We start from the raw sequence: 13,515 nt of genomic DNA, 5'->3' as shown, positions 1-13,515 counted from the left end.
ACCTGGGCAATAATCAACTTGGAAATGCCATTTCCCATTTCGTGAACGGCAGGACTATGAAAACCCTGAAGTGCAGCTGAAGGAGTACACAGGATTGGTAAACTCAGGTACAAGAGCTGCAAGCATGTAGAAAGAAGAGCTAAGGGCCTGCGGAGGAAGTGGAAAGGCTCAAGAATGGTATCAGGTGGGGCATGGTGGCGCACACCTTTGATCCCAGAAGGCAGAGCAAGAGGATCTTGGTGAGCTCAAGGTCAACCTGGTCTACATATGGAGTTCTAGGACAGCTAGGGATGTATAGTGAGACTGCCTGAAAAACAAAACAAGAAAGAATGGTAGCCTGGGGAAGGCAGGGAAGAGGGAAGCAACTAGAAGCAGCTATCTAGGACCCTTCTGAAGACCAAGCTCATCACCTTTTTCTGGGCCCCAAGGCTCAGTCTTCACATAAACTCTCAGTTCCTTAAGGACAGAGAAGGTATGCTTCCAAAAAGTTACAAGAAAGCCAGATGTGATGGCAGTCCACTGTATCCCAGAACTCAAGAGGCAGAGGCCAGCTTGGTCTGTATCGTTCCAGTCAATCAGGGCTAAGCAGTGACGCCCTGTCTGGGGGTGGGGGTGGGGGGTTTAAGGGGGTGGGGGAAGAGAGAAAGAGAGAGGGAACGAGAATAGAATAAAATTTTTAGAGTCTGGGTCTGATAGATATATTTAAAGAACTAAAGAATATTTTTATTTTTACATTTTTTTAAAGACAGGCTAGGGGGAGGTATGTTAAGCTTGGTGGCAAGCACCTTTACCACTGAGCCATCTCACCAGCCTTGACTTCAAGAAGACAAGGGAATAAAGACTGGGCATGAACCCAGCCCTGCTGAAAACTAGCTGTATGACTTCAGTGGTTTCATCACACAGCACTGTTAGGTCCTGCAAGAGGCACCTAGGGTTTTAAGTCTTATCTGTTCCTGTGCACAGGGGAAGTTGCTAGTCCACTGCTCTTCATGCAGACAACCATGGTGGCTGCTGCCAATCTAACTCCTCTGCTTCCACTAGCCTTCACCAGCAAAATTGCAAGGCAAAAGTCTCATTCTTTTTGAACTGATAATAACAGCACCCAACACAGAGCCAATGAAGCAATTATGAAAGCAGCTAGTATACTGAAAATGAAATTCCATATGAAGTTTTAAGTCTCAGTTGCTAGTGCACCTTCCATATAGAATTTACTACTGTATTTCAGAAGTGCACCAAAAACCACATTTCCACTTCCTCTCTTCACTAGAAACTTCTAAACAAGGTAAAGAATTCACATCTAATGCACTATACTAATCATGTCCCATCCCTACTTACTCTCCAAAAACCCGCTCAAGTGCTCTCACCCTCACTCCCATTTCCCAAATGCAGGAAACCAAGCAGCAGAGGATAACAAAGGACCAGCCCACGGCATGTGACCAAAGACTGAAAGGCCCGAGATGAAACCACTTGGTCTGACACCAAAGTCCATGGTTTGTTCACCCAAGAAAACAGAACCTCCAAACAATCCCCCAAATTATGGCATTTGTTGTGGCTTAAACCATGCAACTCTAGCATCCCTCCTGCGCCCAGCTGGGTAACATCTGGTAAAACTGAGAGCTTCCTGATGACTTCACTGCACTATCTATCCTCAACAAATACTAAATGGAAGCCTGTGAGATCCACAGGCTCACATCTCTAAAATACAGCTCTCCCAAAACAGAATGAGTCAAATTGTTTTTCTTTTCACTCTGTGTACCAGCAATAAAAAAATAGATACCATCTAACTTTGTTTTCATAAGGCTATTTGTTGAGTGCAAGTCTTAACTAAAGTAAAATAAACAAGCAAGGACAAAACTTTCTTTAAAAGTTTTGGGGCAAGAGATGGGAAGAGCAAGCTTTTGATACACGTTAAGAGTACTGGCTGCTCTTGCAGAGGATCTGGATTGGGTCCTCAGTACCTACATGGCAGCTCTCAACTGTAATTCCAGTTCTGGGGATCCACTATGCTTTTCTATCCTTTTGATTAGCAATTTACATACATGATCTTCCTCTCCAAAGTCTCCTTGAAGGGTTGGTTTCAGTTCACATTAGGAGTGAGTTTTCTGCCTTATTAGCAGGCCTATACAGAGTTGCAAGAGAAGCAAAGGCCCAAGGCACAAACAGGCCTTTTCAAAACACCCACACCCCACTGGCCTTGGTGCTCCTTGCCCCAACTACTCATGTGGGTTTTTAAAAACTTCTTCTTTTGGGAGGCTGGAAAGATGGCTCAGCAGTTAAGAGTACTGGTTGCTCTTGCAGAGGATCTGGATTGGGTCCTCAGTACCTACATGGCAGCTCTCAACTGTAATTCCAGTTCTGGGGATCCAATATGCTTTTCTATCCTCCTTGGGTACCAGATACACATGATGCACATGTGTACATGTAAGCAAACACTTATACACATGAAATACAGGGTGTTTATTTGAGGGGGATTTTTTTTTTCTGAGACAGAGTTTTGCTAGGTAGCTACAGCTGTCCTCCTGCCTCAGCCTCCTAAGTTCTAAAATAGGAGTGCAGCCACTATATTCAGCTTTCATCTGAGTTAAAAGCCAATGTATCTGTCAAGGAATCAAAGTCAACCGATCATTATATCTTTTTAATTTTCTGCATCACAGTTCCAATATCAGAAAAATGATATTCCAATGCTGTGACCACCTGCATTCTGTGGACACAATGCTCCCTGCAAACAATATTTGCCTGTGTGTGTGTGTGTGTGTGTGTGTGTGTGTGTGTGTGTGTGTGTGTGTGTGTGTGTGTTTAGCACAACTTGATGTCAGTTTTAGTTTCTGCACAGTTTCAGGGCTAGAGAAGAGTGGTATAAATTATCTCATAGAAACCCCCAAGTAACATTATCTGTGAAGGTTAAAACTTTAACTACCTTCCTGAGGTATGCTGCTGGGGTCTCATTACAGCTGGTAATCTCACATTCCACCATGCACAACACACTAAGTACCAGCACCTTCCAATTACTCTGCCACGTAAGTCTCAAAGGACATCTGAGAAGTCTACACAGCTCCTGCACCCACTGCTGGAACAACCGCCTCTAATGGAATGTGGCAGCTTTCTAGACTTAAATATTCACTCACAGGGACAAGGCTGCTGAGCTCCAGCCCTAGACACAGTGAAGAGCACATGCTAATTAAAAGGCCATGCTAACTCAGAACATGACCACTCAGACAACTTTACAGACATCGTACACCATCTGGAGTTCGTTTTCCTACTTCCAAATATGTTCAACTGTCTAAAAACTTCCAGGGTTGCAAATGACAGAGCAGGACCACACCAAGTACTTTGTGCAGAATAAACTCCTCTTTGGGCTGGTGTCCTTCCATTCCACAAACCCCAAGTCAACTTAAGTGATAAGTTGAATGCTCTGCAGTTGCCTCAAAGTCTCCGAGGGAAATTCCATCAGTGTGCCATCATGTTCCCCCCGACCCCTTCCCTGTGTCTTACTTCAAAACCTGGACCCTTGTATGCCAATTTCTTGTGCATGTCAAAGCATACTTTCAGTAGTTTGTGGGCCTGTCCATCCCATTAGACTATGATTGTCACAGACCCTGTTCAACAAACCTTAGCTGAATGCAAACCCAGCCTCCACATTTCTACAAGACCACTGCCTGTCAACAGCTTACAGAGAGGCCCACAGCACCCAGCTTTTCTTCTGGGGCTATGGATAATGGCCTGCCTTTGCCAAGTTTGCTGTGCCTTAGGAGTTTCTGAGAATGGGTACCTTTTTAAAAGACTTCACAATAAGCCAAAGGTATGACAGTCACTCTTACCATAATCATTTGGCCACTTCTAGAACTACCAAAGAACTACCAAACTTCTAGAACTCACTTCAGCTACCAAAACTAGGATAAAGATATACCAAAACTTGTATAAGCTGTCATGAAAAACACCCTAAAAACAAGAGGTAATGGCTTTGAACTATCTTCTCTCAGTCAACTTCAGTCACATCCCTCTCTTCTTAAGAACTGCCAATTCCTTCAAACATTGGCAGCTGTTTGTTCAGCTTTCTCGATACACGAAATTGCGGACTTTCCCCTGTGAGTAGACAGAGATATGAAAACTGAGGCTCTTCTTCATTTTGCTGGAAATGAAACCTTTCTGCCTCTGTAAAATATAGGGTTTTTTTTTTTTTTTTTTTTTTGGTTATTGTTTGTTTTGGGGGGTTTTTTGTTTTGTTTTGTTTTGTTTTGTTTTTGAGACAGGGTTTCTTTGTGTAGTTTTGGTGCCTGTCCTGGATCTCGCTCTGTAGACCAGGCTGGCCTCGAACTCACAGAGATCAGCCAGCTCTATCTCCCAAGTACTAGGATTAAAGGTGTACGCCACCGCCACCCAGCTTTCTGTTGTTGTTGTTGATTTTAAGGACCATGCTTTCGATCAGAAGGTAAAAATGACACAGAAGCCATTTCTAACTCTCTAGGCCGTCCAAGCTGACTGGTGATGCAGTAAGCTCAGTTCAGATCCTCCAGGACGCTCATTCTTGCAAGCAGTAGTCTCTCTGAATGTCTGAATGCCTGTGTTACCATGCTTGCCATTTTTATGTTAACCAGCATGTATAACATGAACCTACACAGACACTACATTTAAATGTTTAGCCCCAAATGTTATTTTAAGCATAATTTCTCCACAGAGCCACTTTATTTTTTTAAAAAGAAAGAAAGAAAATTTCTTAAAATTCCTAATCACACTTCAGTGTGTATTAGTGGATGTGTAATGTCGGGTTGCTTTGCACGCACACATGCCCACCACCTCCCCCTTCCTGATATCACACACCACACAAGTATAATAAACCATGTTAATATTTCATACCACTGTGAAATATGCTGGAGTACCAATTCAACATCTGCTGTCTTTAGGGCCCGGGAGTCCCGCAGAGACACTTTCAATTTGTAATTGAGTTCTATGCTGAATTAATCAGCAGTTTATCTTTTTTACTAAAATAACATCTTCAACACTAACCCAGATTTACATTAAGAATTTATGCCAAATTACCTGCCAAGGAAAACTTACAGGATTCTAAGCTATCATCCAGTAACACCCAGTCCTATACTTTATCTCTTGTAGTTCTCTAATCCATACACAAGAAAAGCAGAAACCCATTGTTCAAGAGGCTACAAGCTTCTGGCCACAGGCGGCTCCTTGGATTTGTAACAGAGCCCACTCTGACATGGAAATCCGAGCTCTCACCCACAGACAGTCACTTGTAGGTAGTTGAGATTCACATTTTTACAATGGGGTTCTGGAGTGCAATGGAATCAGAAAAAGAGCTTCTTTTATTCTTCTCCTAAGGAACTCTGATATTCCAAATTTTGGCATCACCTGAGTACCAGAAAGATAAAGGCTAAGACTCAAGTCAACAAGGGCAATTCTATTAGACAAGAGAAGGTGAAGGTGCCATTTACTATGATATCACAATGCATAGCATTTTACCAGAACTATCTTCCTTTTGATTCTACCTAAAGGAAGTCACCAAACACTAAATCCACTGAATACCAGCCCTGCATCTGGCTCCTGCCCTTCTGATTGCATAGTCTCTACTCACTAAGTCCTACTTTGCCTGCTGGATTTTTGCCACAGGTGCAGACAGCAACATACTGTGAAATATTTCTCCTACATGGTACATTTCTCTCTACATTTCACAGTTACAGGAAATATGTGAAGCAAAAGCATTTCAGAAGGAGCACCTGCTACAAAGAAATGCATCACAAATAATTACCTATCGACCACAGTGCTGGAGAATCCCTCTTTCCATCTGCTTTGCTAATGGCTGCACAGGAAGTCTCCACTGCACTCAGGATGGCCTCTTCTCATCCCACTCCTGGCCCAGCACCACGTGCTGCATTCAGCTGGCACCACTAAGAATCTGCTGAGTGATCACACACTGATTCTTTAGGAATATGAAACTCAGCACAGAAATACTTTCAGGAGAAAATTTCTTTAAAAGAATTAAAGCCAACAGATTTACCAGGTCACTATTTATAAATATCCTTTCATTATTCCTCAAAGAATCAGAAATAGATACTCTTGGGATTCAGGGTCACTTTCCTAAGGTTTAATAAATCTAGAATTCTAGAAACCTGGCCCAAGAGGAATCCCTCCTCACACCTGGAGACTCAGGAGAACTGCATCTTTCCTCTCAGTCATTCTTCCTTTGCTTCCCAAGATTAAACAGAACAAGACAAACTTAATCTTTCTTCACCCCATACCCCCGACATCCAACTTTCAACTTTTATTAAAAGCAGAAAATAGCTGGGTGGTGGCACATGCCTTTAATCCAGCACTCAGGAGGCAGAGGCAGGAGGATCTCTGTGAGTTTAAGGCCAGCCTGGTCTACAGAGCAAGTTCAGGACAGCCAAGGCTGTTACACAGAGAAACCCTGTCTCAATCCAAAGGTAAAAACAAACAATATAACAAGGGTGGAAATGAAAACCATTCACCAACACTACACTGGCATTCTGGAAAGAAAGTTGAGAAGACTTGCCAGAGGCACGGACAACTAAGCATCCACTTCTAAGTCAAGAAGACTCTGGAATCCCAAAGAACCAAAGGGAGAAAAACAATCTCTTAGCAAATCTAAATGCTGTATGGAAAGAGGCAAAGTCCTGCTCCTGAACCATCAGACATAGCCTAAAGAAAACTGTACTCTGAGGTTCCACAAGAACACCTACGAGAACAGGAAAACCTGAGAAGGCACCTTAATTCAGGAAGTTCCTTTCTGCCTCCCCAAGGTGGGTTGCTGGTGGGTTCCAATTCAAGAGAACTCACTTTTTTTTTAAAGACAGGGTTTCTCTGTGTAGTTTTGGTGCCTGTCCTGGATCTTGCTCTGTAGCCCAGGCTGGCCTCGAACTCAAAGAGATCCGCCTGGCTCTGCCTCCCAAGTGCTGGGATTAAAGGCGTGTGCCACCACCACCGCACAGCCAAACTCACTTTTAAAAGAAATGTTTGTTTTACTTATTATTGTTGTTGTTGTTGTTGTTGTTGTTGTTGTTGTGTGTGTGTGTGTGTGTGTGTGTGTGTGTACGTACACATGTCAGAGGACAACTATCAGGAATTGTTTCTTTCCTTCTATCATGGTTTCCACCAGAGATGAAACTGATATTACTAGGCTTCTGTGGCAAGCTTTTGCCCTCTGAGCCATCTTGCCAGCCCATTATGTTGTATTCAAAGATGTTATTTATCCCTCCCCCTGCCCCCCAAGTGCTAGGGATCAAACCTAGAGCCTTGCTCCAAACTCACTTTTTGAAAGAGAACCAATTTGACAAGTTTCCCACTTTCGAGTCTGCCCACTCTACTGTATGGACTACAATCCCTTCTCTGACCTTCCCCCTCCCCCCACCTCTCCCCTCACTCCAACGTCATGATTTGAAACAGCTTACACATCCAAGATGGTAGGTGGCATGCCATCAATAGTGCTTCCCGTTAGCACCCCCAAAAAAGGTTAACAGGGAATCCCCCCAAATCTACTGCCCATAAATGCCAATTTCAGCTAAACTTCACTAATCAATTCCACTGGAAAGCACTACTATAAATAATTCTATGCAGGGCTTCTGGAATTGTATATTGGGGGTTCTGACACCTCTAAAACCTAAAGTTGTATGTTAAATAAAAGCAAAGGAAAAATTACTGAAGAAATTAATATATCTTTTTTATCTAACATAAAGACACAATTTTACAGCATCTAATGGTCTTAAGGAAAAGCAGTAAATAGGAATTATGACCAAAGGCAAACTATAGACATAACCTCCAAAAGACCTTCCAAAGAGACCTTTCACTATTTAAACAAATACACAATCTGCCCAACTATTGCCCCAAACCAGAGTTTATAAGCACATACAATGTTAAACTGTTCAATCTACACATTCCCAGTCACACTTACTCTTAATAAGGGATTCATTAAAACCAAAATGAAACACCATTCACCCTTACCTGGATGACTGTACTCAAAGAGATAGGTGTCAAGCATTGGTACAGATGTGAAGCAATCAAAACCTCCTATGCTGTTACAACACAGAATTTATAGAAAGGACTGGCAGTACCACAAAAGGTTAGCCCTGCTCTACAAACACACAAGAGATGTTCACAGCAGTATGGTAGGTAGCCAAACAGTAGAACTAATCCAAATGTCCACCAACTAATGAACAGATATACAAAGTATACTTTGCATAATAGATATACAAAGTATGCTATATCCATACAACTTCAAGAAACAATGAAGTGCTGAAACCTGCCACAACATGAAACATTTTGAAAATATTAAAATAAGTGAAGTCTTTTACACACACACACACACACACACACACACACACACACACACACACACCACATAGAGTGACATTCATGAAAAATGCCCAGAATGGGTGACTTGGCAGGAAAGAAGCAAATGATATAACTTTGGTCCTTAGAGTCAGGGGAAGTTTAAAATGTTCTAAAACTTATTATGGCGACAGCTGTACAACTCTTAATGAAACAGTAAAAGCTGCTAACTTATACACAGGCAAATTATATGGGTGTGAATTATGTACCAATGAAGTTGTCACTAGATAATAAGGTGTCCAATGTTTCTAGCAGAAACTGACCTTAAAAAGGTCAATACTTAATGACATGTTCCAAGTCAATCAATAAATCCACATTCTAGTAATTTTTAAAAGCAAAAGATCATAATAAACAAAAGGACTAGCACTGAAAGAATTTTGGTTTGAATTGCAGATTTTCTTTCAGCCATAGAAGGCACTTAAACTAATGTAACTATCACATAAATGCAAGCTTAAAATTGAAATCTGAAAAATAAGTCAAGTGAATTTCACTAAGTTGACACCACTTCTACTATTTGTTAAAGGTCGGGCTTTTTTTTTTTAATTGCATTTATTTCAAATTGTGTTTGATGCCAATGGGGTTCGAGCTGCACAGGAAGGCACTCTGCTAAAACCCATAGTCTTCCTTGATCACCACTCTCTGTGCTGTGGGTTCTGCCAGCAAACCTCGCAGCCAGTGGTCATCTTCCTATAGAGTCATTAAACCTCTCAGTGTCAGCTGGGAGGATGAACCAGCAGCTTCCACACCTGAGCCCCTGTGGCAGGGACAGAGGCATTAGGATCAAGATCACTAATGAATACAGAATTCATATGCTGCTTGTCAGGGTCCTGAGCTCAGAGTCCACAGATGCGACCTAAATAGGATGTCGGACAGAACAATTGTTGACGAAGATTAAAAAGTTTTGGCAGTTGGGGAGGAGAGAGCACCTCATTATTCAAATACAATAGTCTTGCTTTGCTTCCCCCTCTCCACTCCTGTTCAAGTTATTCCTGACTTGCTTCAAATGGACAAATGCCACTCATCAGCATTTAAAGACCTCTTGGTCTCATCACTAAATCTGAGAAGGGTTATACCATCTATACATCAGCCATCCAGAGAAAACAACTCTGTTATACATAAAAATCATCAGAAAACTTTGGAGAGGAATAACCACAGGATATCTGGGATGGAGGACAGATACACATGAAAACAAGGAAGAAAAAAACAAAAAACAAACAAAAAAAAAAACGCTTAGATTCAAAGGGAAGACAAAAACTCTGCCATAGCCAAATGTATTTCTTATTCCCCTGCCCCTCTCCACCTCTCCTGTTCTGGGCTCTCTCCTGTCACTGATGTTTGTGTGCGACACACACACACACACACGTGCGCGCGCGCCAAATACCTTTCTGCTGTCTTCACAAGACCTCTGGAGAGGAAAAGAACACTCTGGACTGCCCCAAGAGTAAGATATCTTCCTACTCTGCTGTCAAAGAATTACATATTGGGCAAAGAGACCCAACACAGTAACTGATTTCAGTAAACAACTCTAAAATCAGACTGATAAGAGTTCAAATTCTGACCTCACTGTTGACCAGTATGTCAGTCCATTCTATGTAACCTCAGACAGGTTATTTGATCTCTCTATGGGCTGATTTTCTTCCCTTCAAAACGTGGATAACAAAGCACTGACCTCCAAGATTGCTGAAAAGTGAGAAAATATAGGGAGGCTGTTTAGAATGGAACCAGGCACACTGTGAACACCTAAAACTATGACCACTGCGTTTATTACCTTCCCCCCCAAAAGCAAACACTTCCATGGCACAGAGACTTGTGCTGTCCTCATGTCCACCACATGGGTCTGTCTTGGATGGTAAGCTTCTAGATGGGAAAGAAAGCTCTCACCTCTCTATGCTATAAACTACCAAGCCTGATAGCAGATCCTAATGTTGGTGGCTGTTAGCTGACATCTTCAACCTACTACTAACTAGAAGACAGTCACCATGTTTTAGAAACCCAATTTTGTGTACACTGGCATAGAAAGTAGTTTACTGCCAGCATCTAATCCTCTTGACAACCTGCAGGTAGGTCTCTGAAACTTGGCTCACAGACTAGGACCCCCAGTTGCCCAGAGCCATGCTGTGAGTAAAATAGAAACAGACCAGCAGCCCAATCCTCCAACACCTAAGCTCCATTCCCCCTTCTAGCCAACCATATTGAATTTATGTTCGTTTCCCTCCGGGACCATCCTATGTGATAAACTGAACAGATTTTTAAAATGTCAAAATAATGCAGATCTCTGCCACTACTGTCCCTCTGCTTAGCAGAGGTGAAGTTTGTAGCTTTGCTTCTATTACTTAAATAAACATAAACATAAACACACACACACACACACACACACACACACACACACACAGACAAATCACTTCTAAGATTTGCTGTCAGAGCAGCATATTGATACCAAGTCTTCCATTATTTAAATGGATCTATAGCTGCCTGCAATGACAGATTAATCCTGTTTCTTCAGTAGCTAGGTGTTTGGCATCACGTTTGTGAAATAACCACAAGCCTTTAGGGCGATAGCTGCTCACATCTTTAGCAATCTGCAAAGGACTTCTCTAGAGGCCAGCACTGGCCGAGCGATGAAATATGACTCCATAAATCAGACGGCTGAAGTGGCACTTGTATGCGTCACCATCTATCTTCATACTTTCCCTCATCCCTTGGTACTGCAACCACAAAAAGGGCCATCACAGTGGGCACTGACAAAGCATGTGCTACTTGAAACTGAAGCCACACTAAGACTGGGGGAAGATCTTGCTGGTGTTAGCATGCCTCAGGCAGTGGTAGAAACTTCAGCAAGTCATCTTCAAAAGGCAGAGAGCCAGAGCTCCAGAAACCTGCAAAAATTGGCTAAGCCTGCAGTCTTCATTGCTTTAAGTTGAACATCTTCAAAGTCTAGAATTCTAACTGTAGGGCACAGCAGCTGCCACTGCAGATCTGATCCTCTCAGCTTTTGGCAGCTCTCAACTTGAGATTCTAGCAAAAGAATTTTTCAAGTTGCTATTATTGCCTGTCATAGATTTATAAATATTGTGCACTATCTGCTGTGGCATGGCTCTCATGGGATGCCAGAGCATGCCAAACGCATAACAGAATGAAAAACAGTTTCTATTCTTCAAATAAATGCTAATTTTTAAACTGTGCTCACAATGTGTTTGGTGACCAGCTCCGATGGTACAGAATACGTATCAGAGAGGGGGGAAGCTGACTGTCTTCTCCAGCAGCATTCAGCTGCTGCTTTCATTAAGCTTGTTTAATTAGATTCCAGATGCTAATTTGCAAGTCGATACCAGAGGGTGCAGGACAGTTTGCCTTTGAATCCACTCCCTGTGATGTCAGGGTCCTGCCGCACTCCACTAGCCTTCGGCAGCCCTTGCACAGTATTCTGACAATTAGTGCAAAGGAGGGACAGTACTGATCTTGACAGACTAAATATTAATCTTCTACCCATTTTAATGAATTATAATCTTCAAGAGTTGAAATTTCTCACCAGGCCAAATGAAAACATTCCTTCTTACAGAGGAGTAGAAAGGGAAGTACCCTAAGTTACCCACCCAAGAGCTTCATTCCCACCCACCCCCACCCCCCAGTAAAGTGTGCACTTCTGGATCATCACAGTACTTCCAGGTACTTCGATCACATTCTTTACAATTGACTGGAAAATGACCTGAAAAGGCCACAATATGATTAACACTAGAGTCCCCACCCAGCTACCCTGTGGGTAACAATCACTACCAGGCTTCTTACACAAGCCTAAACAGAGAAAAGGATGAGCACACATGGTAACATGCAGTTTAGCATCACCAAAACACCCTCAAGTAACTGACCTTGTCATCATGTCACCTTTCACATTTAAAACTCACCATTCTCATATAATGCCTAAATAAGTATTTTTGCTGATTAATAATAACAATAATAATAATAATAAAGCAGGGTACTTATCACCAGTAAAAAAAATCTATTTTGATACATTTTTCATTTTGCCCCCTCCAGACAGGGTTTCTCTGTGTGCCGCTGGCTGTCCTGGAACGCACTCTGTAGTCCAGGCTGGCTTCAAACTTAGGAGATGTGCCTGCCTCTGCCTCCTTGAGTGCTGGGATTAAAGATATGTGCCATTAGCACTCAAATTTTTTATTTCTAATGCAGCTGACCACTATGAACATCAAAGAAGGATGCTGCTTCAAAGATGGATGAACCTAAACACAATTTAATAAAGTTACTTCTGGCCCCTTTGTATCTACCTATCCACAAATACTGACTAAGTATTTGCCACATACCTGTAATTCCAGCACCAAGGAAACAAGGCAAGAAGTCCATGTTTAGGGCCAACCTGGACTACATACTGAGAGACTGTCTCAAAAAGCAAACAACAACAAAAATGGCTGAATCTCTATGAGGTACCAACCAGCACATATATGTAAGGAAATTGAAATGAATAAAGGCAGTCCCTGCCCTCAGTCCTCCAGGTTCACAGCAAGGGAGAAAAGTGTGAGACTGCTCCAAGTAACATTAAGGCATCAACTAGCTGAGAACCTTTAAAAGACTTAATGTGCCTTAAACTCACCAGCTAGCTACTGCTTCTCCAAAACTCTGAACCAAGAGCTTTCACTTGAGGCAAGCCCCAAGGCTCAGACGACCTAAGAGTGGAGCCCATCTCAGTGTGCTTAAGAGTCCCCACTGGGTTACAGCAGCTTTTGTGGGCTGTGCCTTCTCAATGAGTACTTGCCCCATTCCCCATCTTTTGTCCCTGGGTACTTAATAGAATGTCTATAGCACTGTAGAGAATGTACTGGCTATCTTCCTGTTGTCTCAAAAGTAGGTTCTGAACTTTCCAGACAGGAAGAAGAGAAAGTCCCCTTGGTCCTCAGGTGGTTTTTGATGACTCAGATTTCACTTTAGCTCAGGGCCCTCCTGCCTTGACAAGCAAGTACTGAGAGCTGGGAACTGGAGTACAGAGATGGTCTCACTGCCCCTGCACTCAAGGAGCTCCCACTCCTTGACAAGTGAGGAAGATGCCCCTAAGAAACAGCCACCAAACATGTGGGATCACAATAGAGCACAGAGACACATACATCAATGAGAAGTACCCTGAGGGCTGCTGGCAGACAATAGCAGTCA

At 42.5% G+C, this 13,515-nt stretch overlaps 1 protein-coding gene across 1 annotated transcript in view; it reads right to left on the bottom strand.

Moving 5' to 3' along the window:
* The window catches only part of Psmb7 (proteasome 20S subunit beta 7), a 60,965-nt gene that overhangs the window by 11,714 nt on the left and 35,736 nt on the right, over window positions 1-13,515 (bottom strand). The gene's annotated exons all lie outside the window — the stretch shown is intronic.

This window comes from Peromyscus maniculatus, chromosome 4 (genome assembly GCF_049852395.1).
Source record: "Peromyscus maniculatus bairdii isolate BWxNUB_F1_BW_parent chromosome 4, HU_Pman_BW_mat_3.1, whole genome shotgun sequence".
Lineage (NCBI taxonomy): Eukaryota > Metazoa > Chordata > Mammalia > Rodentia > Cricetidae > Peromyscus > Peromyscus maniculatus.
Note: the sequence above shows the minus strand (reverse complement) of the source record. Positions and strands in the feature narration are given on the sequence as shown.